At 42.7% G+C, this 25,202-nt stretch overlaps 1 long non-coding RNA gene and 2 pseudogenes across 1 annotated transcript in view; 1 reads left to right on the forward strand and 2 right to left on the reverse strand.

Moving 5' to 3' along the window:
- Nucleotides 1-1,530: 1,530 nt before the first annotated feature.
- On the reverse strand, nucleotides 1,531-2,511 carry LOC100977117 (small ribosomal subunit protein uS13-like; annotated as a pseudogene).
- A 4,392-nt stretch (nucleotides 2,512-6,903) lies between these two features.
- Nucleotides 6,904-25,202, reverse strand: part of LOC134728880 (uncharacterized) — a 32,238-nt gene continuing 13,939 nt past the window's right edge. The window contains exons 2-3 of the long non-coding RNA XR_010109739.1: nucleotides 22,860-22,989; nucleotides 6,904-7,282 (exon numbers count right to left, since the gene is read on the reverse strand). This is a non-coding gene — a long non-coding RNA (uncharacterized LOC134728880). The remainder of the gene's footprint in view (nucleotides 7,283-22,859; nucleotides 22,990-25,202) is intronic.
- On the forward strand, nucleotides 13,544-22,421 carry LOC100984197 (nuclear ubiquitous casein and cyclin-dependent kinase substrate 1-like; annotated as a pseudogene).

Below are 25,202 nucleotides of genomic sequence, written 5' to 3' on the forward strand. Positions count from 1 at the left end.
AGATTCCTACTCCTACTTGGTTTTTGTTGTCATTGTTGTTGTTTGGTTTCGTTTTGAGACAGGGTCTCACTCCTGTTGCTCAGGCTGGAATTCAGTGGCACAGTTACTGCTCACTGCAGCCTTGACCACCCCAGGTTTAGGTGATCCTCCTGCCTCAGCCTCTTGAGTAGCTGGAACTATAGGCCTGCACCACCACACTCAGCTAGTTTTTGTATTTTTTGTAGAGACAGGGTTTTGCCATGTTGTCCAGGCTGGTCTTGAACTCCTGGACTCAAGTGATCTGCTCATCTCAGCCTCCCAAAGTGTTGGGATTATAGGTGTGAGCCACCATGCCCGACCCCCACTCCTATTTGTGATTTGTGCAGAATCTTCTGCCAGCCCCTCACATGACTCATGAAGGGTGAGAATTTTCCCCTAAAGTCTCCTCCAGAAGCCCACGCTAGAATCTACCACACTAACCAAATTTCATCGTGTGATGTTTCACAAGAAATTAGAATGAGTTATATCCATGCTTGCAGGCAGACAGTGGGTCCAGTTTGGAGAATCTGACCCCAGTGACAAGTCCAGCTCCTCAGGGATTTTTTTTTTTAATTTTTAATTTTTAGTTTTTTGTAGAGATGGGGTCTCACTATGTTGTCCAGGCTGATCTCAAACTCCTGGCATCAAATGATCCTCCCACCTTGGGCTCCCAAAGTGCTGGGATTACAGGCATGAGCCACCATGCCCAGCCCTCCTTAGGGATCTTGATAAAAGATATTAATGGAAAACTGGATTAAGATCTAACATACTTATATATTCTTCCAGGCTCCTTGAAGCTCCAGAAGTCTTTGATTCTGTGTCTTCTTGGCTATAGCACAGTCTAAGAGTCTGAATTTTTGTCATTCTCCAGGCAGTGTAATGTTTGTACTGTGTGTGTGTGTGTGTGTGTGTGTGTGTGTGTGTGTGTGTGTTCTGTGAGCTGCCACGGCCACCACTGCAGGCTGCAGCTGGTGTTGATGGTGCAGAAGCGCTGAGTCACTGGCTGTTTAGCGACCCTTACATCACGTTCCATTGTCCTTTCTTCCTTTCTAGGCTTTGAGAGCCCTTTCAGTGTTTTCATTTTGTTTTGTTTTTGCCCAGGGCCTCTCCCTGGTAGGAAATCAGGGTGTAAAAACTGAGAGGGTGCTGGGGCTCCCGAACAAAGCTGTACAGAAGGACAGTGGATCCCTGCAGGCTGCTGAGGACACTCAGCAACCCAGATTCACATGCTGGAAGCACACGAGGGCCCTGGGCCAGCCCCAGCGGGGCCCCGGAGCCCCAGGGTGGGCTCTGACTGACATTTTTCTGCAGCTCTCCCTGCTGTGCTGGTTTCAACTGGAGCTGATGAGTTTAACAATCTCTTTATAAGTTCTGAATCCAACGTTCTTTGTGCCCATTTTAGCACAAGTGTAACAGGTGGTGCTAATTATCAGTGTGACATAAATTCTTGGAGAGGTAGCCTCTGGAGAGGGCTATATAGATTTTTTTAAATGACTATTTTGACCCAACAAGCTTGTCACTTTATTACAGTTGTTTTGTTATTAAAAAATACCTATTTATTATGGAAACATTGGGGAAAAAACAAAACATCATAAAGGATGAAGTAAAGGTTATTCGTATTCCACCACCCAGAGATGATCACATTTTGATATATAATCTTCTAATATTTTTTCTAAATATGGACTGATATGCACGTACGTTTTACATAATTGGGCCCACATTGAGCATTTTATTTAAACTGAAAAATATGCTGTGAATATACTCTTACGTCATTGAGCCATATTCTAGAAGTGCTGCAAATTAATGCAGTATGAGCAGAGAGATAAGATGCATCTTGGATTGTTTTATTTGCTGTCAGTTCATTTCTATTTGTAGGATATTCCTCTTGCCAGAATAGCCTCATTTACAAGTCCTGTCCCTTCCTTCCACCCCTGCAAGGGAGCTAAAGCATTTTCTCAGGTAATCATCCCACACTATCTCTGCATTTTTTTTTTTTTTTTGTATATAAACTATTTATTAACAGACAAGGCCTACAGACTTATTCCTTCTTGGACACACCCATAGTACAGCCATGGCAGCCAGTGGTCTTGCTGTGCTGGCCTCAGATATGAAGGCCCCAGAGGTGGCGCAGCCCTCTATGGGCCTGAAACTTCTTCAATCGCTCCAGGTCGTCACAGAACTTGTTGTCCATTGGCTGGGATCTGGCTGTATTTTCCAAACTTTACATCCTTCTGTCTGTTCAAGAACCAGTCCGGGATCTTGTACTGGCATGGATCCCGCATAATGGTGATCACACGTTCCGCCTCATCCTCAGTGAGTTCTCCTGCCCTCTTGGTGTGGTCAAAGTCTGCTTTCCTCAACACCGCATGAGCATATCTTCGACCCACAGCCTAAATGGCAGTGATGGCAAAGGCTTTTCTTCCACCGCCCACTGATGCTGGTGTTGAGTACTCGCAAAATATGCTGGAACTCTTCAGGGATCACTAGAGACATGGTGGCCACAGAGGCGGCAGCATGTAGGCCTCCTGTGGAGGAGAATCTCTGCTTTTTTTAAAATGCTTTCTGGGAAGCCCTAGGACCAGCTAAGATCTATCTGGATCAGTAGTTCTCAATCTTGAGCTCACATCAGAATCTCCTGGAAGGCTTGTCAAAGGAGATTGCTGGGCTTCACCCCTGGAGTTTCAGTAGAGCTGGGGTGGTAGACAAGTTCCCAAGCAAATGTTACTCATGTTGGTTTTCTACTGAGAACCACTGATTTGGGGGAATGGATGAACAATTTGCTTCCTCCAAGCCCTCTCCCAGCGTTCCTTGGCTACTTGTCTTTTTCCCTTAGAGCACTTATTTTGTCTCTAAATTCTTTGCTTGTAACCACTCCCTATGCTGTCTTCTCGTGGTGTCACTCATGCATACAAAGGACAGAAATATTTTCTTAATGGAGGGCTGGAATCCAAAGGGTTCGAGGAGCCCCCTAGTACCCGTGAGAGTAGAAGCCAGGGTGATTCATCCTTCCCTGTCACTGCGGCACAGTCTCCTGAAGAGCTGGCTCAAAAGGAAATGCACAGATGCCCGGACTATTTGTTAAAGGAAATGACACATTATCCTCTTCCCAACATCTGGTCATTCCTGAAAGACAGTCAAGTCCCGATAATACTGTTGACTCACTAGAAGCCTGTGTCTTCTTTCCCGAGGGAGGTGGAGACGAACCAAGGAGGACAGAATCTATTTTTGTGTCGGCCCAAGGGGACGCCTTGGGGAGGGGACGAAGGGTCACCCACATTGCTGTTCTGTTCTGGGAGCCAGGAATGCATACTTCCTTCCTGTCCAGCCCTGAGCAACAGTCTCTTTCTTAAGTCTCAGATCTTCCACAGAGAGCTGGAAAGATTTTTAAATGCCATGGTGGGCTGGAATGGCTGGACACCAGCGTAGATGGACTGATGAAATGGGAAGAGGAGATTTGGCAGGACGCAGGGTGTTGAGGTTGCAGCAAAGGCAAGAGAGCTGTGTTGGGTTGAGTGACTGTCACACTGTGCAGTCAGGGCTCAGAGGCTGCATCTGGCTGCCTCTTCATTAGGAAATGCGTGTGTTTTTTTTTTCATCTCTAAGGCATCTTCTAGGGGCTAAACATGGAGAAAGAATAAGAGGGGTGTGAGTAGGGTGTCTGGTTAATTAACCTGGAGGACTTGCCCAGGTTGACTTTGCACAGGTAAGGAGAAGTAATACCCTGAAATCCACCTGGAGATCCAGGGGGACCCCCTCCAGCATCTCAACCAGTTGGATTAAGTGAAGCTGAGTTCTGAGAGAAGGAAGTTTCGTTCTCATTAAACTAATAGACGGCCTCCTGGACTAGGGAGGGGATGGGGAGAGGTGGGGAGAGGTGGGGAGGGCACCTCTGCCTTTGGAGCTAAGGGCATTTATTGTGCCAGGCCTTTGTTTTGTTCCAGCCAGGGCACTCTGGCGAAGGCATCCTGGGAATTTGGCCTGCAAACAGAAAGGGCATTTCCTTGTGTGGGTTTCCTGTTTAGGTCTGCGTAGAAACCCAAAGGATCGCTTGGCCTCATAAATCCTCTAGACATTACTGGTGTAGATGCTCTGGCCGGATGCCATGGGAAAATCGCACAGAAATAGAAGAAGGGAGGAAAGCACATTTACTCCCAGGATGCTGGGTGGGTTTCAGGCTCCCTGCCTTCAGATCTGTAAACAGAGGAGGTTGGGCTAGAGGGGATGATCATTCAGGTCCCCTCCAGCTTTGACAATCTCAGGTTCCATTTCCCTCTCAAGGGTCAGCGGGAGCTGGCACTGTGAAGCTCAGGCATGGGAGTCAGCTGAGCAGCTCACCAAACAGAAGCATGAAGAAAATTTCAACCAAAAAATTAGAAAGTTGCCTTGGAATATCCTTTAGGCTCCTTCACAGAAAGAAGGTGCTTCTGAACTCTGGTATTTCCCAGACTTTCCTAGACGCTTAGCGTATCCCAAAAATGACAGCTACCAGGGTCAGGAGTATTGTGGAGTCTCGTGGATGGGTTTTGGCACAAAGCAAGTTTGCAGAGCTGGCGGTGAATAAGGTGTTTATTAGGAGACATCACCCATTTCAGGTTTCTTTTTTTACTTCCAGTTTCCCTCAATTTCTGCATATGTCAAATTGCAGTTTGGCATTCACACTTGTTGGTTTAATGGAAGAGGCATGTTTTCATTCTTAATCTGTGGATGAATTCAGATTCTGCGCAGACTCCACTTGGAATTGACCAGACTTTAGGTCAGTTGGGAAAGTCATGGGGCAAAAACGGGATTTCTTATGGAGATTTCCTGTGTCAACCCAAGCTTTGTTCCAGTAAGAACATGCTCATCATCTTCAACGATGCCTCTTGTGTTACCTTATTTTCTCATTTATCCTTGTTTGCATCATTTAGAAAATGTGTTATATAGAACTTTTTTGGAAGGCAAATAATGAAATGATATTGAGTAACATTAAATTAATTGCTTGTAGTCAGACAATGCAGCGTTCTAGTAAATTAATTGGATATTTTACTTAAGCAGGGGTAGACCCACTTATGAAGCAATATTTCTCAAGACAAGATTGCCCCCTTAGAATTCAGCATGGCTCTATCCTCAGTTCTCTCGGGTGCGAATCGTGGCATTTGTCTGTGAACCTCATACCCTCAAACATGTCCTTACAGATAAACACATCCACAAAGGAAAATCACTTCCAAGGTCCCATTCTGTTATTTCTTTTCCAAATTTTGCTTTTGTGTGTCTGAAATACATTCTTCTTTTCCTCCCACCAACTCTGAGCTGTTTCTTCAATAATGAAGTAGGTGGAAGAAGAAGGAACATGATAGGAAGTTCTAAGCTTTCTGGGTCCGTGCTCCTTAAAACACTAATCCTGAGAAATGTGCTTTAAAAGGGAGTCCTGTGGTCACACAGGGGTTGGGAAATGCATGTTTGCACTCTGCTGTGTTAAAAGCTCTGAAAATTCATGCAATAAAGAAACATGTTTGACTTTAGCTCAGCATTTCCCAAACTTATCTGATCAAGAAAATATCTTTTTATATTATGTGTATAGCAGATATTAACAAATGGAGGAATAAGTGTTCTATGTGACACTTTGAGAAATGCTTCCTGCTGAAAAATAGAGTTCACTGTCTTATATTTAGTACTGGGGATAAATATACGTATTTATGTTATAGTATATAATATGAATATTTATAATATATGTTATATATTATATGAATCCTTATATTATAGTATATATTATATAACATAAATATAAATATATTTATAGTGATAATATAAATATTATATATGATATTATATAAATGTTTATAATTTATATTTATATTATAACATTAACATAATTATAATATATAATATAATTCTATATTACATTACATATAATTATATTATGTATTATATTATATAATATAAATATAATATGTATAATTATAATTTTATTTGTTTATTTATTTATTTATTTATTTATTTATTTTTGAGATGGAGTCTCACTCCGTCACCCAGGCTGGTGTGCACTGGCAGGACCTCTGTTCACTGTAACCTCCACCTCTGGGGTTCAGGCAATCCTTCTGCCTCAGCCTCCTGAGTAGCTGGGACTACAGTTTCTTGCCACCACACCCAGCTAATTTTTTGTGTTTTTGGTAAAGATGGGGTTTCACCATGCTGCCCAGGCTGGTCTCAAACTCCTGACCTCAAGTGATCTGCCTGCCTCAGCCTCCCAAAATGCTGGGATTACAGGCGTGAGCAACCATGCCCAGCCTATAATTATAATTTATATTTACATATATAATTTATATTCATAATGTTTATATCTCAATATTTATATTATATATAAAGTGGAGGAATATATATAACATGATAAACATTCCCATTACATTTTCATATATACATACTTTATATCTGATATGGTTTGGATCTGTGTCCCCACCCAAATCTCATGTTCAGTTGTAATTCCCCATATGGGAGGTGGACCTGGTGGGAAGTGTTTAAATCATGGGGGCAGATTTCTCATGAATGATTTAGTACCATCCCCTTGGTACTGTCCTTGCAATAGTGAGTGACTTCTTTATGAGATCTCGTCATTTAAAGGTGTGTAGCACCTCCCCCCTCTCTCTCTTGCTCCTGCTCTGGCCATGTGAAGTGCCTGCTTCCTCTTCACCTTCTGCCATGATTGTTAGTTTCCTGAAGCCTCTCCAGAAGTCGAGCAGATGCCAACATCATGCTTCCTTTACAGCCTGCAGAATTGTGGCTACTTAAACCTTCTTTTCTTTATAAATTACTCAATCTCAGGTATTTCTTTATAGCAATGCCAGAACAGTCTAATACAATGTGTATATACTGTATGTGTGTGCATATCAATAATGTACTGGAAATGTTGCTGCTCTTTTCAGAATTTTCAGGATGAACATAGCTATGAAAAGATCTTTATAGAAAAAAACATTAGAAACACATCATCATTTCAATTGTGTCTATTGGTGTTTGGTAGATGACAGGTGAGTCTTTTTTTCTTTCTATTTTTTTTCCCACAGATCTTCCACAATGAATATGAATTATTTCTATATTAGATGCAAGAAACAAAATAAATTTTAATTTTTAAAAAGAGTCCACGTACAAGGTTCCTGTTATTTGGTCTTCATGCAGAGAAGCCATCAGATGCATCTTCCTGCTTCCTAGTCATTTATCTGAGCTTGCTTGTGGTTCTATGGCACACATCTACTGAGGTCCTGCATGGCTGTTTCTGGAGCACACACAGCTTCTTCAGTTTTAAGAGAAAGTAAAGCAATTAGCACATAGTGGGAGGATCGGTAAGAGTGCAGGAAATGGCCTCATCAAGTCCACCAAACTCAGTTGTTCCTGGATTGTGTGTTCAAGAAGAAACAGATGGTCTATCAGACAGAATTCTTGGTTGCCACCAATGGAAATCTCAGTTGGAAAGTGGATTTATTGGAAATGTATCATATGGTTCAAAGAATCAGTGCAAGGCTAGAGAACCAGATGATGAAATTGGATAAAAATCTAGGGAGGCCTGATGACCTAGCACTGTGGGAGGCCAAGGCAGGAGCTCAGGAATTGAAGACCAGCCTGGCAACATAGAGAGTCCTCATCAATTAAAAAAAAAAAATTAAAAATTGGCCAGGCATGATGGTGCGTGCCTGTAGTCCCAGCTACTTAGGTGGCTGAGGCAGGAGGATCGTTTAAGCCCCAGGTCGAGGCTGTAGTGAGCCATGATCACACCACTGCACTCCAGCTTGGGTGACAAAGCGAGACTGTTTAAAAAAAAAAACAAGGTGGCAAGGCACAAAGATAGTCTACTTTGCATGCTGCCACTGGTGTTGTCAATGCTGGGCACTTGTCATCATGCTGCTGGGCTCTGGCACCCCTGAACACTCATTGCTGCGCTGCTGGACATTCAACTCCAGCACAGCCACCGCCAAAACGTTCTGCCTCCCCACAGGCTTCCTGTCCTACTGGGGCCACTGATCAGCTGAACCCAGGGTAATATGCTGGTTCCCTAGCTGCTGCGCCAAAGAAAGAAACTCTCTGCCCTCTTTGGCTTCTGAAGTAGGAAGTGGAGTCTTGCCTCCCTTCTTTTGGATGCTTCTTTCCAAAGGGAAAGGATGTTTAAAGTCTGGGTAGCCAGAATGACCAATAAGCATAACATTTAGGGACTCTGTAAAGCGGCTGCCAGGATCTCGGAGGGGCAGGGGATAAAGCAGCCAACCATGCTCAGAAGTGGTCTCCTCTCCCAGAGCCACATGCAGCATGGTTTTCTTTCTACCGGGAATCCTGAGATGGGAAAGGTTCTGCCAGATTTCTTGATCAGTTGGTTGAAAGTCTGCCCCTCAGAACAACTGACCTCTCTGGATAAAAACCGCACTAAATAACAAAATAAGAATGACCATTTTTTAAGGAACCTGGGGGCAGAGGAAGTATGCCTACCTGGCCGGAAGGGCTGGGGTTTCTCACTCACTCTGTCAGCCACACGGATTGTCTGATGGACCCTGACCAGGGGAAGTGAAGGGGAAACAGAGCACTTGATGGATTGTTTTTTCTCTGAAGAACTTTACAGTTTAGGGAAGCAGATTAAATAGATTGATATTATCTTAGAGAAGGGCCCTATAAGTGCAGGGAATGAGAAAGGAGTGAAAAATGTAAACATGGATTTTTTTATTGACTTCCTTATTCGGGAACATATCTTTCTGCTTGCAAATGTCCAAATGTTGGGGCTGAGTCCAGAGACTAAAAGATGAAATCCAAGGAGAGAGTCAGGGTGGCTGTTGGTGCTGTGGGATTCTTAGACGCCAGACACAGACCCTAATCTGGACTACGTAGGAGAAAACCTGTCGGGTTAACTACTTCAGAGTTTGGAGTCTTTCAGGTAGAACTGGAAATCAATGATTAAGAAATGAGAGGCCAGGCGCAGTGGCTCATGCCTGTAATCCTAGCACTTTGGGAGGCCAAGGCGGGTGGATAACTTGAGGTCAGGAGTTCAAGACCAGCCTGGCCAATATGGTGAAACCCCATCTCTACTAAAAAATACAAAAAAAATAGCCAGGCATGGTGGTGGATGCCTGTAATCCCAGCTACTTGGGAGGCTGAAACAGAAGAATTACTTGAACCCAGAGGTTTCACAGTGGAGGTTGCAGTGAACTGAGATCATGCCCCTGCATTCCAGCCTGGGCAACAGAGTAAGACTGCTTCTTAAACAAAAAAGAACAGTAGAACTAATATGGATCTGCTCACCTCAGAGTAAGTGAGGTATAATTTGAGAACCCCACAAAGCTAACCTTATGTAATCTTTATATTATTATAATATTCTACAGTGAGTTGCTTCTTGGTTGTCAGGACATCTGCACAGCTTTCATCATTGACTGGGGCCTTTTGAGGACTGTCTATACCATAGTCCCCCCTTATTGACGGTTTCACTTTCCACAGTTACAGTTACCTCTGGTCAACTGCAGTCCAAAAATATTAAATGGCAGGGCATGGTGCCTCACACCTATAATCCCAGCACTTTGAGAGGCAGAGGCAGGAGCATTGCTTAAGCTCAGGAGTTCAAGACCAGCCTAGGCAATATAGTGAGACCCTGTCTCTACAAATAAAAATTAAAAATAGCCAGTTGTGGTGGTGCATGCCTGTAGTCTCAGCTACTCAGGAGGCTGAGGCGAGAGAAACACTTGAGCCTGGGAGTTCAAGGCTGTAGTGATCCATGATCACGCCACTGCACTCCAGCCTGGGCAACAGAGCAAGACCCTGTCTCAACAAACAAACAAATGAAAAACCCAAAAAGATTAAATGGAAAACTCTAGAAATGAACAATTCATAAGTTTTAAATTTTGTGCTATTCTGAGTAGCATGATGAAATCTCAGGCTGTCCTACTCCATTCCTGCCCAGGATGCGAATCCTACCTTTTTATCTGCACAAAATCATTTAGCCATCTTGATTATCAGATCAAAAAAACATAGTATATGTGAGGCTTGGTTCTATCTGTGGCTTCGGGCATCCACTGGCAGTCTTGGAATGTATCCCTTTCAGATAAGTGGGGGACTACTGTATATTCTTAGAGAAAGGGTTTCCAAGCTTGGGTACTTAGATTCTTCAGTTGGACGAGGATCAGGAATACGCCTCCCAGAAATGCAACCAAGACAACAAACCAAGCACAAGTCTTTGGTAGAATGCATTGTAGAATGCATTCTTACACAGTGGATCGTATTCTTCCTGGGAACACATGCTAGAAAGAGAAGAGCAAATCTTTAGGAACATGAGAATGTACTATACCTTAGAGAGTGCAGCTATGTGCAAGTACTCAGTCACCTGGAACTGAATCTCAACTAGAACCAAATTTCACTGACATAGACAAAGTTAGTGATCAGTGTGCAAGAATATCTGAGTCATGATGAAGGAAGAAATGATTAAGGACTCAAAGGATCTCTTGAAATTGGAAGCCTATCCATTCCTAGGAAATTTGAGACAAACCACATGGTGTCTCTCCTGTAACCCCAGCATTTTTCCAGGGAAATCTTTGAAGGAAAAAGGTAACAAAAAGGTAGACTAAGCGAATAGAGTGAAGACAGAGAGACATGGTGGGGGGGATATTCCATTTTTCTTTTCACCGCCTCTACGGTGGTAGATTGGAACAGGAGGTAGGAAGTAGATTGGAATTTCTAGTATCCAATATAGGGATAGTGCATTTCACCTTTTGCTGTGTCCCAGGGTGAATAGACAGTGAAAGGGAAGCATAAGCCCTCACGGAAGAGCCTGATATAGCAAAACTGCTATAGGCCAGGGAGGTTGGAGGCAGACAGGGCTGGAGCTCTGTGCAACACTTGAGGTCTCAGGCCTGGGCCCAAGAGATGAGTCTGGACACAGAATAAACATCTTTGTTGTCAGTTATATTAAAACATGGTGTCTGGCTGGGCACAGTGCTGCACGCCTACAGTCCAAGCTACTTGGGAGGCTGAGGTGGGAGGATTGTTTGGGCCTGGGAGTTCGAATCTAGCCTAGGCAACAAAGTAAGACCCTGTCTTTAAAAAAAAAAAAAAAAAAAAAAAAAAAGATGGTGTCTGTAACCAGATGACTGTCTTTAATCCTAGCTCTACACCTCTTACTAGCAGTAGGACTCTGGAGAAATTACCTAACCTTTCTGTGCCTCTGTTTATCACTTGTAAAGGGCAATAAGGATATGACCTGCCTCATAAAGTTTTCATGAATATTAAATACATTAATTCATGTAAAGTGCTTAGCACATAATAACTGTAACCAAGTAACTGCTCAATAAGCATTAGGCTTCAATGTTATTCCAGGTGGTTAGAATATGCCAGAACAAGGATAACATTTTTCACCTACAAGGCTTGCGTGGGACATCCAGGTAAACTTTCATTCAGATTAAGGTCAGAAAATGCCACGGCCATTACATTAATCTGACTGAAGGTGATGAAGCATCTCTGTGGTGGAAATATTTAACTTACATCTGTAATATTAACAGATTGCTGGTGTTAAAGTCTTATTAGTGGCAAATGCTTTGTTTCACCGAAGCATTTCCTAAGCAGTGGCGCAACATGGTTGAAATGTGGCCATCCTGGGTCTTAGTTTTAAGAGCCTTGAGGCCGGGCACGGTGGCTGATGCCGGTAATCCCAGTGCTTTGGGAGGCTGAGGAGAGAGGATTGCTTAAGACAAGAAGTTTGAGGCTACACAGAGCCATGACCATGCCACTGTGCTCCAGCCTGGGTGACAAAGCGAGATCCTGTCTCCAAAAAAAAAAAAAAAAAAAGATCCTTGAAAACAGAGTCCTCAGAAATGAGGGGGACTTCAGCGTCTTGCAGCATTTCTCACACAGGTGTGTCCGTCACTGGGATTTGGAGACAATTTGAGCATTTTAAAATGTATGTTTCAGGCCAAGTGTGGTGGCTCATGCCTACAAGTCCCAGCACTTTGGGAGGCTGAGGTGGGAGGATTCCTTGATCCCAGGAGTTTGACACCAGCCTGGGCAACACAGTGAGACCCTGTCTCTGCAAGAATTTGTTTTAAAAAATTAGCTGGGCATGGTGGTGTGCTCCCTGCAGTCCCAGCTACTCAGGAGGCTGAGGCTGGAGGATTGCTTGAGCCCAGGAGTTCAAGGCTGCAGTGAGCTATGATGGTGCCCCTGCACTCCAGTCTGGGTAACAGAGCAAAACCCTGTCTCATAAAAGATAAAGAAATAAATAAGTAAAATTTATGTTTTTATAGGATAAAACTTAGTTCCTTAAATTAGTTTTTTTCTCAAACTGGAGCTTGTAGATATTTTTTTTTCCTTTATGAGGTGCTGGTGCATTCCTGAAATTTGAGGAATGTTGATATAACAGAAAGGACATGGGCTTTGAAATCAGACAGATCCATAGTCAAATTCTGACTCTTCTCCCTGGGAGAACCTGGGCGAGTCACTCAGCCCCACTGAGCCTCGACTTTGTCATCTGGAAAATGGTGATAATAGCTACGCACAATCTTGCTATGAAGAGTGCATGCAAATGTAGGGGCTCAGCAAAAGTTACCTCCCATCCTCTCGCCCATGTTCTTCTCCCGTAAAGAAAGAGGAGAGGAGTTATTCTGCCTTCTTGAATGAAAGCAAAGAGAAACTCAACTGAGATATTCAACAGGTTTGTACTGGAGACTCGGTGATTCAGACAGAGATGTTGTGGTAGACTGAATAGCGCCCTCAACTCCTGAAGATGTTTACCTCCTAATCACTGGAACCTGTGAAAGTTATATGGCAAAAAAAGAATGTTGCAGGTGTGATTAAATTATAGATCTTTCGACAGAGGGATTGCCAGTGAGCCCTAAATAAGAGGGAGGAAGAGGAAGATTCAACACAGACAGAAGAGTAGAAGGCAACATGGCCAGGGACTCAGAGACTGGAGTGATGTGGCCACAAGCCGAAGAAAGGAGCAGCCACCAGAAGCTGGGAGAAAAGAAAAAGAGCGAATTCTCCCCTAGAGCCTTGGGAGGGGCTCAGCCCTGCCGGCACCTTGATTTCAGCTCCGTGACACTGACTTCAGGCTTCTGGCCCCCAGAACCATGAAAGAATATATTTGTTTTAGGTTTCCACATTTATGGCAATGTTTTACAGCAGCCATAGGAAACTAATACCGATGTTTGCTCATGACTGAAATAAATAATGTTAAGATGGAGTGGAAATGATTGTGCTCAGTGGCAGAAATTTAGGAACTCCTGAGCAAACATTTTAATTCTGTTGTCTAGACCTTGGCTCCTAGGCTGACAGGTGTGAAGAAGAGAAAATCCTTTCTAATAATATAGAACTTTCACACTGTGTCTTGAAACCTTTAGTGGGCTGAGACTTGCATGTTGTTTGTTTGTTTGTTTGTTTTTTAAGTGAACTAGAATAGAATAAAAAGCCTGACACTCTGTGCTGTTGTCATCACAAATCAAGGGCTTGCCCACTCTTTCCTTTGTGAAGCCGTTACACATGGTCTTCCATGCACTCTCCTTCCTCCTCTTACCACTCTTAGGTGGCCGCTAACATGCTCCCATGGCACCTTGTGCTTTTGTTATTATGGTCCTCATCACCTTGTAATACATTATTGGCCATTCATTCGGTGAGTGTGCTTCTGGTCCTACTGTGTCTCAGGCACTTTACTGGGTGCTAGTCCTTTCCAAGTGTCTCCTCCTTGGACAGCCATTTCCCTAAGGAATAAGTTTTTATTGTTGTTGGGTTGTTTGTTTGTTTGTTTTCTGAGATGGGGTCTCGTTCTGTCACCCAGGCTGGAGTGCAGTGGCATGAACATGGCTTACTCCAGCCTTGACCTCCCGGGCTCAAGCAATCCTCCCACCTCAGCCCTACTACCGAAGTAGCTGGGACGACAGGCGCACACCACCATGCCTGGCTAATTTTTTAATTTTTTATAGAGACAGGGTCTCCCTATGTTGCCCAGGCTGGTCTTGAACTCCTGGACTCAAGAGATCCTCTTGCCTTGGCCTCCCAAAGTGCTGGGATTACAGGAAAGAGCCACAGCGCCTGGCCCAGGAATAATGTTTTAACATCTGTATCTCTAGTGCCCTAGGCAGTGCCTGGCATTCCAAAAGGTGCTTGAATGGTTATGAGTTGTGGTTTTAGAATTACTTTTTGTTTGTTTGTTTGGTTTTGGTTTTTATTTTTGTTTTTGTTTTGAGATGGAGTCTCGCTGTGTCATCCAAGCTGGAGTGCAGTGGCGTGATCTTGGCTCACTGCAACCTCCCCCTCCCAGGTTCAAGCAATTCTCCTGCCTCAGCCTCCCGAGTAGCTGGGATTACAGGTGCCCACCACCATGCCCAGCTAATTTTTGAATTTTTAGTAGAGACAGGGTTTCACCATGTTGGCCAGGCTGGTCTCGAACTCCTGACGTCAGGTGATCCACCTGCCTCGGCCTCCCAAAGTGCTGGAGTTAGAGGCATGAGCCACCGCTCCCGGCCTAGAATTATTCTTTTAAACAAATTCAAATGGTGGTTGGGGGCAAGTCATCTGCTCTGGCCCTGTTAGGTGTGGGACAGGACATTGCTCTATGGGAACTGGCCTGACAGGTAGGCATGGGTTTGCTAGAAGCATGGTCATAGAAATCCTCTATTTGGGCTTTTAAATTGTAGTGGTCCCTCAGTAGAGTTGGACACATTTTCTCTCTTCTCCAGGTCACCCTCCTGCCGTAAATCCTGGACCAGCTAGAGGAGGAATCACTTGACTGATGAAGAAATGGAAGGAGTGCTTTGTGAACACTGGAGGCCGTCCTAATTGCAGGACCAGCTGGAGAAGATAGCCTAAAATAAATTTCAGTCATACAGGAATTTTTGAAAGGAAAGGACACCTTCCTTTCCCAACTTAGGCTCTTCTGCTAACTTATTGTAACATCATCATGTCCTTAAAACATCAAATATGAGAGCCAAATTATACTCAGCAGTGTCTTAGGCAACAACCACATATGTATAATATAGACAATGATATCATGGCTGACTCAATATAATTACACCCTTGCTCATAAACCCTATCTTTCTTTCTAGGCATTCAAAGCACATGACAGACATTATCTTATTGCTTTTCCCAACACACTTGCCAGGTAGACAGGAAGCAGGTATCATTATTGTCTTCATATCATGTAGGTATAGACAGCTTTCCTGGGAACTGTTTGCTCAAAGCCCCACTGGCAATAAGAGCTACTAGAAAAAAAAATGGCTAGAGTCCTAATTTAAAAAACAGAACTTCCTGCTGAGGCAACTTCAGGTCACAATGCTGGGATATTTCTGATTTCAGGCATTCTTAGATGGGGGCACAATGGGTTAGTTATTTTCCTTTATTTGCAGGTGTTTCAGAGGGAATGAGGTAGCAGATACAATCAAATCGATGCAACTATTGGCACTTTCTGAGTGTTCAGCATCTATGGGGAACTTCAGCATCTATTTTCTTTCCAAGATGGCAGTGGCATTACCAAGCATAGCTCAACGAAGTACGACTGGCAATATAATCTGAAACATCAATATGATTCTACAATGTTTTGCCATTAGAGGCAATTCTACTATCATTGAAAACATTTAGAGTTGTAGAGGCCTGAGTTCAAGTACCAGCTCTGACATTAACTGGTTGAGTACTTTTGAACAAGCCCTTAATCGCTCTGGTTCTCATTTTTCTTATCCACAAAATGGGAACAATATTTACCTTCTTCGAAGACACTAAGGGTAAAAAGAGAACATATATATGTTTCATAAACATTGAAATGCTATAGAAAAACAAAGCATTACAAAGATTAGACCACTACAATTGCAGGCCCTAATACAGGTTATATTTTCTATCAATGGGGCCTATTTCCAATGGGTCATCTGTGCAAAAAAATATGTCTTTAAAACTGTAAATTAGGCTGAGCACGGTGGCTCATGTCTATAATCCCAGTACTTTGGGAGGCCAAGGTGGGCATATCACTTGAGGCCAGGAGTTGAAGACCAGCCTGGCCAACATGGTGAAACCCTGTCTCTACTAAAAATACAAAAATTAGGTGGACATGCCTGTAATCCCAGCTACTTGGGAGGCTGCGGCAGGAGAATAGCTTGAACCAGGGAGGTGGAGGTTGCAGTGAACCAAGATGGCGCCCCTGCACTCCAGCCTGGATGACAGAGCAAGACTCTGTTTTTAAAAATAGAAATTAAAAAATTAAAAAGAAAACCTGTAAATTATTATCTCCCTGGGAAATCAGGAGAAAAGAAAATTAAGAGGAGAAAGGAGGCCTAGGGCTATAGGTCTATCAGAATTTAAGGAATGTGACAAATATGAACCGCATGCCTATGTGGTAGAATTCAAATCTATATACACTGTACAGCCCAGGAAGCTTGGAAAGTAAAGCTTTCCTGTGCCCTCTGGAATGTGGACCCTTTGTCCACGATCTACAAGGTAAAGAATTCCATAGGAAGTATGTATTTAATTAATTGTAGCCAGAAATTAGATATGGGTAAGCCAGATTCCGTTGTGCAACGTTATTGCTTCTTCAACCTAGATACGTGGATACTTTAACCCAAGCTCAAACCCACAAGATTTGAACTCCTAACCTTTAAAACGCAAGGCAGCTACTTTGACCACCAGGCATCCTGGTTCTTGTTTACCAGGACTGGGAGTTCTCCTCAGACAGAGCCCCATTTATTCCATGACCCTAGCAGAATAACACTAAGAAACCCAAAAGCATATCCATTTTGAAATAGTGTCTGTGGCACCAAAAGGATTCTGGAGCTCTGAATCGACCCCTTACCTCATGGCAAAATTTACAGGCTTGCAGAGTTAAATAAAAATCAGATTGGAATGCAGGGACTTCTGTTTTTCTGTAATGACATGTTGTGAGACGGAGGGCAATTTTCTTGGGCATTCCTCTAAAACCAGTGCACTTGCAGTGGCTTTTTTTGTTGTTGTTGTTGTTTACAAAACTATCCTAAACAAACCCAGGGCTCACTGCCATCTCCGGGTGCCAGGACTCTGGGCCACAGGGGCCATTTGTCCAGGGAATAGAATTAAAATCAATAATTATTCCTTTCACCTGGCACATGTGAGCCTCTTCTCAAAGCAGTCAGAGAGTGGACTTTAATATCTCATTCTTTCTCTGAAGTAATTTAATGATCACATAAGAAAAATGATTCTCTGAAAATATAATCTTAGAATTTGGCTCCACCTCCAAGTTGAAAGAATTTTGTAAGGAAAGAAAGAAAAAAACACTCAAGAAATATGTCTACTCCTCACGTCTGACTGTGAAAAGTCTATATACCATGACCTGAAAAGGAAAGATAAACATAGTCCATGAAATTCTGTGGCAAAAAGGAATGAAAATGTGCTTAAGAAAAAAACCCCCAAAAACTGGAATTGTATTCTCTGCAGGTTTAAAGGCAACCTTTGCCAAAATCTGCTTTCTGGAAACTTTCCTCTAGACCTGGCTGCTACCATCAGCCTTGGCTGCGGGAGTGAGACCTGGAAGACTGTGGTTTGGAATATGTGAATGTTAAAATCAGACATTGTTCCCTTTTCTTTACAACAACAAGTCTTTGGTTTTGGCTATATACATGCTGGGTTTTCCGGTACCGCCTTGTTCCTTTTTTCACTAGAGGTCAGAACTATTGAAGGGATCTTGATATTTTTCAGTTTGTTTCCTTTTTGACCACTGCTCTCCCCTTTCTTACAATGCCCTTGAGAAGCTAATGGGCTCTGTTTCCATGCTGAAATGAAGAAATGATCGAGCGAGAATGAAATGACGCGTAGAAGGCCACACAGCAAGTTGGAAGAAGACTCTGGATGAGAAACTTGAAATTTCCATGTCCTCCCCAGGTCTGTAAATCCAGTCCACTAAGCTAAGTTTTTCTAAGACATTGAGGCCCAAAGATGCATGCTGAACCACAGGCATGAGGTGTGACTTCAAACCAAGAGTCAACACTATGCGGAGTGACTAGATGCAGAATGCTCTAATAAAATAATTATCACCTGCTGGGGCAGAGTTAAGCTTAAAATCATCTTACCGTGGATTATTCAAATTTATAGCATATTACATATAATTCAGATAGAACAGGGTAATGTTCAACCTAATCCCAACTATGAAAAGATTGTGGAACAAACAACAAATATTAAATATAGGAACTGTGTCTCAGTTACATGTCATATGTCACAGACATAAGAACAAGAATTAGGAAATAACAGAATCAATTATTATTGCATCACGGGGAACTATATTTTCAAGAAGCACCTACTGAACTTGGAAGTCATTCTCTTTAACAAAAAACGGTAGTCCATGTAACCTAACATATTACACAGCAGCAGCAGCAACTGAAAAAGCTGTTCCCAGGCAAAGGGCACATGCCAAAGTCATTTTTATAGGATCTTAAGCAGATCTTGCTCTGTTTCAGTGGAAGGTAGAATCATGCAAGAGGAAACTGGGAATGTGCAGGGCTAGAACCACAGAACATCACAAAGAGCCTTCTTAAAGGAGCAGTGGTGGGCTGAGCGATTGGGAATGCTCTGCGATTAAAGGCATACCTGGTTTCACTTTTTTTTTTTTTTAAGAGATGAGGCTGTCACTATGTTGCCCAGACTGTCTTGAACTCCTGGGCTCAAGTGATTCTCTTACCTTGGCCTCCCAAAGTGCTGGGGTGACAGGTATGAGCCACCATGCCCCAGCCTATCTTTGACATTTTTCTGACAGCATGTGCTCATTTCATGGTCTCTGTGTCACGTTTCTGTAATTCTCACAATATTTCAAACTTTTTCATCATTATTATTTCTGTTATACTGATCTGTGATCAGTGATCTTCAATGTTACTGTTGTAATTGTTTTGGGGAGTCATGGGCAGCACCCACATAAGAAGGTGAACTTGATCAATAAATGTGTGTGCTCTGATTGCTCCACCAACCGGCTCTTCCCACTGACTGGCTGTTCCCCCATTTCTCTCCCTCTCCTCAGGGTCCTCCCTATTCCCTGAGATACAACAGTATTAAAATTAGGTCAATTAATAACCCTACAGTGGCCTCTTAAGTGTTCAAGTAAAAGAGTTGCACATCTCTCACTTTATTTATTTATTTAATTTCTTTTGAGACGGAGCCTCACTCTGTTGCCCAGGCTGGAGTGCAGTGGCGCCATCTTGGCTCCTTGCAACTTCCGCCTCCCGGTTCAAGTGATTCTCCTGCCTCAGCCTCCTGAGTAGCTGGGATTACGGGCAAGCACCACCATGCCTGGCTAATATTTATATTTTTTGGTAGAGACAGGGTTTTGCCATGTTGCCCAGGCTGGTCTCGAACTCCTGGGCTCAAGCAATCTGCCTGCCTCAGCTTCCCAAAGTGCTGGGATTACAGGCACATCTCCCACTTTAAATAAAAAGCTAGCAATGATTATGCTTAGTAAGGAAGGCACGTTGAAAGCTGAGATAGGCCGAAAGCTAGTCCTCTTGTTCCCAACAGCTAGGAAAGCTGTGAATGCAAAGGAAAAGTTCTTGAAGGAAATTAAAAGCACCTCTCCATGGGACACATGAATAAGAAAATGAAACAGTCTTGTTGCTGAAACAGAGAAAGTTTTAGTGGTCTGGGTAGATCAAACCAGCCATAACATTTCCTTAGGCCAAAACCCAATCCAGAGCAAGGCTCTAATGCACCTCAGTTCTCTGAAGGCTGAGAGAGGTGAGGAAGCTACAGAAAAGTGTCTGAAGCTAGCAGATGTTGGTTCATCAGGTTTAAGGAAAAAACTGTCTTAATAACATGAAAATGCCAGGTGAAGCAGCAAGTACTGATGGAGAAGCTGCAGCAAGTGACACAGAAGATCTAGCTGAGATAATTAATGAACAACAGATTTTCTACATAGATGAAACCTTTTCTATTGGAAGATAATGCCATCTAGAACTTTCGTAGCTAGAGAGAAGTCAACGCCTGGCTTCAAAGCTTCAAAGGACAGTCTGAATTTTTTGCTAGGGGCTAATGCAGCCAGTGACTTTAAGTTGAAGCCAATGCTCATTTGCCATTCTGCAAGTTCCAGGGCCCTGAAGAATTATGTGAAATCTACTCTGCCTGTGCTCTACAAATGGAACAGCAGAGCCAGGATGATAGAACATCTCTTCACAGCATGGTTTACTGAACAGTTTAAGCCCACTATTGAGAACTACTGCTCAGAAAAAAAAGATTCCTTTCAAAATTTACCTGCTCATTGATAATGCACCTGGTCATCCAAGAACTCTGATGGAGCTATACAGGAGATTAATGTTTTAATGCAAACACAACATCCATCCTGCAGCTCATGCATCAAGGTGTAATTTTGGCTTTCAAGTCTTATTGTTTAAAAAATACTTTTTTTTTTTTTTGAGATGGAGTTTCGCTCTTGTTGCCCAGGCTGGAGTACAATGGCATGATCTTGGCTCACTGCAACCTCCGCCTCCCAGGTTCAAGCAATCCTCCTGCCTCAGTCTCCCGAGTAGCTGGGATTACAGGCACCCACCACCACGCCTGACTAATTTTTGTATTTTTAGTAGAGACAGGGTTTCACCTTGCTGGCCAGGCTGGTCTCGAACTCCTGACCTCAGGTGATCCACCCACCTCGGCCTCCCACAGTGCTGGGATTACAGGCATGAGCCATTGCACCCAGCCGATAAATAGATTTTGTAAGGCTATAGTGGCCATAGATAGTGATTTCTCTCATAGATCTGGGCATAGTCAGTTGAAAACCTTCTGGAAAGGATTCACCATTCCAGATGCCATTGAGAACATTCATGATTCATGGGAGAACATATCCATGTTAACAGGAGTTTGGAAGAAGTTGATTCCAACCCTCATAGATGACTTTGAGAACTTTAAGACTTCAGTGGAGGAAGTCACTGCAGATGTGGTAGAAAGTGTAAGAGAACTAGAATTAGCAGTGGAGCCTGAAGATGTGACTGAATTGCTGCAATCTCATGATAAAAGTTTAATGGATGAGGAGTTGCCTCTTATGGATGAGCAAAGAAAGTGGTTTCTTGAGGTGGAAACTACTCCTGATGAGGACACTGTGAATATTATTGAAATGACAACAAAGATTTAAAATATTACATAAACTTAGTTGTTAAAGCAGCAGCAGGGTTTGAGAGATTGACTTCAATTTTGAAAGAAGTTCTACTGTGAGTAAAATGCCATCAAATAGCTTTGCATGCTACAGAGAAATCTTTCATGAAAAGAAGAGTCAATCGATGCAGCAAACTTCATTGTCTTACTTTAAGAAATGATTGCATTTTGACGAGAAGGGGGAGCGGGGGGCTCCTCTAAACCAAAAAGCAGCAGAGTTTGAGAAGCCGGCAGCTCAGGGTTCGGCTGAAGTTAGGAGGGGTGGGTGGCCGCCAAGTGCACGGGGTTGAGGGTGTCCTGGTCTTTGGCTTCTCGACTCTGTCTTGTTTCGACAGAGAACATGTCGCGACTCTTCAGAACTAGGAAGGTTTGTTGATTACTCACAGTTTCAGGAATCTGGTGATGCAAATGAAGATTATGGAAGAGATTCGGGCCCTATCACTAAGAAAATTTCATCATCTCCCCTAGAAGCTAAAAATAAGGCAATCTGGAAAGAATTCACAGGAAGATAGTGAGGACTCAGAAGAAAAAGATCTGAAGACAAAGAAGGATGATTTTCACTGAGCAGAGGATAATGAAGATGAAAATGAAGTTCATAAAAATGTACGCCAGCACAGCAGGCAGCATCTAAAGCAGCTTCCAAACAGAGCTCATGGGAGATGTGGGCATGAGGAAGAACAAGAAGAGGATGAGGCACCCTTCCAGGAGAATTCCAGCAGCAATGAAGATTTCCTGACGGAAGATGATGACAGTAGTGACTATGGCAATTCAAAAAAGAAAAACAAAAAGATGGTTAAGAAGTCCAAACCTGAGAGAAAAGAAAAGAAAATGTCCAAACCCAGGCTAAAGGCTACAGTGACGCCAAGTCCAGTGAAAGGCAAAGGGAATGTGGGTCGCCCCACAGCTTCAAAGCCATCGAAGGAAAAGATTACTTCTCCCAAGGAAGATGAGGTACCAGAAAGCCCGCCAGAAAAGAAAACATCTACAAGCCCTCACCCAAGAAATCTGGTGATGAAGGCATCTGGGGAGGCTTAAAAGCGTTGATGGTTTGGGGAGAGCTTTTAAGAAAAGGAGAGAAGAGGAGGAAAGGAGGAGAGGAGGAGAGAAGAGAAGGAAAAAAAAGAAAAAGAAAAGAAGAAAAGAGAGGGAGGAAAAAAAGAACCTACTTAAGATAGAACATGGTTTTGTCTACGGCTTGACCCATGGGCTTTCAGTGCTTTTTTCCAATTGTTGAAAGTAACACTTCTCTCTCTTTTAAAAATAAAACCATTGTATGTTTAATTGTTTAAGTTACCTTTTTGTCTATTGGTCTCTTTGCCAATGCCCCCACCCACCCCCAGCTGCCCTTTCCCAATGAAAGCTATGTCAAATTAATCACTGGATTGATGGCTTCATCTTTTTATTTTTAATGGAAGGTGTACCGCAGTTGTAAAGCAGTAAGATTTGAGATGAACACTATGGAAACTTTGCTTCTTGCTAAACAATAGCAAGTTGAATAGTAACTAAAAAAATGTAGACAGATTTTAGTTCAAAATGATTGCTTCTTTCTCTACCTGGACTTTAAAAAAATCAGTTGTCATCCAATATGAGTTTATTTGTCTATGTACACAAGTATAAATGTCTAAAAAAACATGACTTTAAACTTACACTGATGAGGCAAGTAGAAGATAAAGATGAATTCTGAACTGGTTAAAAAAAAAGAAATGGTCACAGCCACCCTGTGATGATGGTTAATTTCAAGTGTCAACTTGACTAGTTTAAGGAAACATACTAACCTCTAAAAGTGTTATTTTGGGGTGTGTCTGCAAGGGTGTTTCTAGAGGAGACTTGCATGTGAGTCTGAGTGGACGAGGAGGGGAAGATCCGCCCTCCGTATAGGCAGGCACCATCCAATCTTCCAGGGGCCTGGAGAAAACAAAACAGAAAAAGGCAGTTATGTTGTGCTGTCTGTTGGAGCTGGAATACACTCTTCCTCTCCTATCCTTGGACAACGACTTCAGGCTCTCCAGTCTTTGGACTCCAGGACTAAAACCAATGGCTTCCCCTGTTCTCAGGCCTCTGACTTCACACTGAGAGTGACACCACCCGCTTCCCTGGTTCTGAGGTCTTTAGACTTGGACTGAGCCATGCTACCAGCATCTCAGAGTCTCCAGCTTGCAGTCAGCCTGTTGTGGGGCTTCTTAGCGTCCATAATCACTGAGTCAATCTTCCTAATAAATCCCCTCTCATCTACCTATCTATCTACCCTATTGGTTCTATCTCTTTGAAGAACTCCAACGAATATACATGCTAACCCCCAGCAACAACCACCCTGATCAATCAGCAGCCATCAATGTCAAGACCCTTCACCAGCAAGATTATAACTTGTTGAAGACTTGATTATCATTAGCAATTTTTCTTTTTGAGAGAGAGTCTCACTCTGTCGCCCAGGCTGGAGTGCAGTGGCACAATCTCAGCTCACTGCAACCTCCGCCTCCCAGGTTCAAGCGATTCCCCTCCCTTGGCCTCCAAGTAGCTGGGACTATAGGTGAGTGCCACCACACCCGGCTAATTTTTTGTATTTTAGTGTTAGACGGGATGGTCTTGATCTCCTGACCTCATGATCTGCCTGCCTTGGCCTCCCAAAGTGCTGGGATTACAGGCGTGAGCCACCGCACCCAGCCTATCATTAACATTTTTTAGCAATAAAGTGTTTTTAAAGTATGTACAATTTTTAGACATAATGCTATTGCACACTTAATAGACTACAGTATAGTATAAACATAACTTTTATATGCACTGGGGAGCAAAAACGTTCATATGAATCACTTTATTGCAATATTAGCCTCATTGCAGTGGTCCGGAACCGAACCTGAAATATCTCTGAAGTATGCCTATATAAAATTCTTAATACCAGAAAGAGGACTTACTGATAGAGGAAGGTGTGGGATATAGGCAATGTGTGTGACAGAAAAAGATCAGTAGATGACAATGAACCAATGGCAATGGAAGGATCAAGAAGGACCAAGAGAGATTTCTGTCCATCATGCTTGTCTAAAATGAAAACCAGAGCCACATTGTGTATCATTTATAGCTTCATGTATGCATGTATCTGTCTAAGTTAACTGTTTATGGTTTTCTATGATGTTGGCACAGTAATTTTACACTATTTGTATTGATTTTATAAAATCAGGTTAAAGCCATCTCTTATTATTAGAGATTGATACTAGAAATTTTAGTTAAAGATGCAGGTAAAATGCATGCATTAACTCTTATTCTCAAGTTATTCTAAAGAGTAATTAAACAGATTTTGAAACACAAAAAAGACATAAACCACAGGGACAAAGAGGAGAGGAGAAAGCAAAAACAAAATTTTGGATGGTGGAAAGCACTCAGACCAGTGACAACTGAATTAGAAGACCTGAGGGTGTCAAATTGTATAGCAGTGGTTGGGAAGCTGTGAAGAGTCCAACTTACACTGAAGAACTCCCAAAGTCTTAGGAACTGGTAACGAGGTTCTTCTTAAAGTGAGGTTGAAGGTGAGTGAAGATTAGCAAATAAGAGGAAAGTCTAGTTAAAAAGCTGTTAGATGAATGAATGAATGAATGAATGAATGAATGAAAATAGGGTAGATAGATAGGTAGATGAGAGGGGATTTATTAGGAAGATTGGCTCACGTGATTATGGACACTAAGAAGCCCCACAACAGGCTGATTCTATACAATGGAATACTGTTCAGCAATAAAAAAGTTCTGATTCATGTTACAATATGTATGAACCTTGAAAACATTATGCTAAGTGAAAGAAGCCAGTCACAAAAGACAACATAATGGCATTATTCTATTTATATGAAATGCCCAGAATAGACAGATTCATAGAGACAGAAAGAACAGTTGACTCTTGAACAACATAGATTTGAACTACATGAGTCCACCTATATGTGGATTTTCTTCTGTCTCTACCACCCCGGGACAATAAAACTCAACCCCTCCTCCTTCTTTTCCTCCTCAGCCTTCTCAATGAGAAGACAATGAGGATGAATACCTTTATGATTATTCACTTGCATTTTGTTTATTTTTTTCCATAGGTTATTGGGGTACAGGTGGTGTTTGGTTACATGAGCAAGTTCTTTGCTGGTG

This window comes from Pan paniscus, chromosome 1 (genome assembly GCF_029289425.2).
Source record: "Pan paniscus chromosome 1, NHGRI_mPanPan1-v2.0_pri, whole genome shotgun sequence".
Classification (NCBI taxonomy): Eukaryota; Metazoa; Chordata; class Mammalia; order Primates; family Hominidae; genus Pan; species Pan paniscus.